The sequence below is a fragment of the Cupressus sempervirens genome, chromosome 11, assembly GCF_028749045.1.
Source record: "Cupressus sempervirens isolate cs-2001-9-10 chromosome 11, ASM2874904v1, whole genome shotgun sequence".
Lineage (NCBI taxonomy): Eukaryota > Viridiplantae > Streptophyta > Pinopsida > Cupressales > Cupressaceae > Cupressus > Cupressus sempervirens.
Window position 1 is genome coordinate 116,626,546 of NC_143128.1, and position 3,327 is coordinate 116,629,872.

The 3,327-nt window shown below is 33.6% G+C and overlaps 1 pseudogene; it reads left to right on the top strand.

The window, feature by feature from the left end:
• Positions 1-1,160: 1,160 nt before the first annotated feature.
• Positions 1,161-1,977, top strand: LOC149528501 (uncharacterized; annotated as a pseudogene).
• The last annotated feature ends 1,350 nt before the right edge of the window (positions 1,978-3,327 follow it).

A 3,327-nucleotide genomic window follows, 5' to 3' on the forward strand; every position in this document is an offset into this window, starting at 1 on the left:
ACCATCCGCCTCCCCCCTCACACGCTCCGACACATTTGTAACCATCGGCACACTCATCATTTGTAAAGCAAGGAAGGTTATCGCAGTCATCATCTATACCTAATGCAATACCAATCATACCCACTACTATCACTGCACAAAACAATTTCATTGCCTTTGCCATTCTTCTCTTTTAAACTTGCTGTGAAAATATATCGACAGTCCAGTTCTATTTATATAAGGAAATCGCCCCTTGTTATATCAAACAGCCATTCTAGAAATCCTCACCCACTACACTAAAGGATAACATTTCCTTCCTGTATTATATATACGTCGAAACTAAGCCTATGTAAATAAAGATTAAAATATAAGTAAATGGTCAACAACATTCACAAAATGCTAAGAAGTCTGCAACGAGGGAGTATAAAATAAAAGTAATTAATGGATAAATTCAAATAGGAAGGACAAGATTTCATACGTTGAAACGAAGCAGAATAAAATAAAGGAAACTGACCATTCAATCCTTGCCTATTTCATTGAAACAACATTGGCAAATGCTAAGAAAACTGGTTAAGAGAAATATTCAGTGGTATATGCTGAAGCTAAATAAAATAACAGTCGTATATACTGAAGCTGAAAAAATGATTCATGACATTTCCAAATGTGGCGAAAGCTGTCCTGACGAAAAAGACCCCATTGTAAGATCCTATGTCCGTGATATGATTGATAATTAAATCCACTGCCAGCTGAACGCCATTTAAATATCAATTTCAAAACGATACTATTATGATCTTTGTTAGATTGCATGTTAAATCCAAGACTGTTAAGAACATAGTGTATGGCAAATCTCGTGCAATTGCTCCCATTAATATCGCCATTGATTATACCCAGGTGTCAGTTGATAACAACTTTGACTTCACCATAATTTATTAGTACTTGCCTAGAGCTGATCACCACTTTGACTTCACCATAATTTATTATACTATTTTAATGAGTTTTGTTTAACTTCACTTGATTTCTATTTGACCAATCCTAATAATTAAATTTAATATTTGTAAATTATTTCTTGCAACATTAAAGTCCACATACACAAGGAGGTCATATACAGTGGTTGACAGGATTTCTTTAACTAAAATTTTTATGCTATATGAAGTAAGAGTAATAGTATGTTTTGATTTATCTATTGTTCATGCCTTGATCATTGACGATCTGTAAAGGAAGATTTTGCATTCTCACATTGCTCAACATGTAAAGCCCAGTTCCATCTGTAGACTAAAATACCTGAGGATTATTCTTGGCATAAGTTAAAATTTAGGATTTTTGTTGCAGGTGATGTCCTCCTCCTGTTTTTGGTAGTGCAAACAACAATTATTGTTATGGGCAATACTGCATACGTGATGGACACAAACAGGGAGTTCAGAAATTCATTCAGCGATGGATGGATTGATTGATGTCCAAGCATCGTATACCATTCTACTATTGCTTTGGAGTTTTTTTTTTTTTTTGTAATTCTGCACATTGGAGGTCTAATAGTGCACTGTTCATTAGTCAACAACAATGATCCATGTATGGTAGGATGCCACAATTGTTGTTATGGAGGGGGTATTTTGGGATCACCCTTAAACATCACACACTAAGGAAAAAATTAAGCTTGCAAAAACAAGTCAAATTTAACTATTTAATAATTTTATCCTAGGAATCAAGACTTAGTATGTGATGTTTATGCCATGAGATATTTTAGATTATTTTCGAGCATCCATGGAAGCTTGTGGTGCATTCCTGATTATTTTTGTAATTATTTTTGTGATCCTTGGCATTGCCTATGGGCTGCTAGCAGCACCAATGGCAATTCAAAGGATATGACAAAGACACTATCACATGTTGATAGAAAGGGAACTCACAAAGGAATTTGTTGTTGAAGACCTTCATGGACACTACACACCTCCAAAGCTAGAGCCAAAACATGAAGAACTCTTCAAAGCCTTGAAGCTCCTATAGGTCTATTTGAAAACCAATATGGTGTGTGTACCAGTTTGATATTTTATTTTCTTCCTTGGTCTTTCTAGTAATTGGCACAAGTATCTTTAGATATATAAATGTTTGTGCCTATGAAGCATGCATAAATTCACACTTATAGTAGGCCTGAGAATGGATAAGTAGGCTCGAGAATGGACTACTCTATGACTATAAGTTAATTTCCACTATTGAATTTCTCCTACAAGTTGATGGTTTCATAGTTACCTTCATTGGAACCATAGACCAGGGCAATGTGGCGGTATTAATTTTGATATCAAGTCTTCACCACTACATTGCTAACATTGGCAACCAACACATGCTGCTTCCAAACTATTTGTTTTTGTAGCTATTTTAAATCTTTTAAGAGTACATAAATCTTTCAGCAAGTTTTTCATCTCTTTTAGGAGTAGAATTTTTCTGATGTAGTTCTCCTTATTTTTCCTCTTTTTAGAGATTTGGTTGTACGTGGGTACCTCATCAGGCCTTGTTTGTTGGGACCCATTTCTTTTTTCAGCAGTAGTTGTTAGGCTTTTAGCTACTCCCTCAATTTATCTTAAGGGGGTGTTAGAAGAAGTAGATATTTTCCTAATTAATTCGAGTTGACTTAAGCTATATATAATATATAATTATTTTATTAATTATTATTATGCAACCTAGGTTAGACATTTTTAGGGTTTTCTTCTCCTTTATAAGGATGATTTCTCATTATAAATTTTAATTAAAAATTGAGAATTGAGATTATTTTGAACATTTTTTTTAATTTTGTTTTACAATGTGAGGAATATTTTGAACTTTTGATATTAGCAATATCTTTTTTGCTCATCAAGAATGTCTCATCTATGGATCTGAGAATTCTAACCTCCATAATTTTTCCTTCTCTCTTTCTGTGACAGGTTTTTGCATGCAAGTGATTCTTGGGAGTGTTGGGTTGATCTTGTTGAGAATTGTGTCTCAACCTTGCAAGCTTTTTCTGGAAAACTTAAGAAAATTTTACCTAGAAAACTCTAGAATTATTTTAGAAAATTGTAGAATTTGTTTCTGGTAGTTTTCCACATATTTATGAGTTTGGAAAAGGTGTATAAGTTGTTAAAAATGTGTCTAGTCTCTAGAAAAATGTAGAAGGGTTATCTTTAGAGTGTAAACAAATCATTATATGGATTTATGGGAGTCTAAACTATAGGAAAAAATTATGGACAAAAATGGTATTCTTGGAGTTACAAATTACAAGTGGGTAACATCTAGAATGCTTGTTTTGCCCATGGTTATCTAAAATCACTAATGGTTTCCAAGTGGCAAATCACTATAAAAGGAGGGCTTGGGGATGTGATTCAA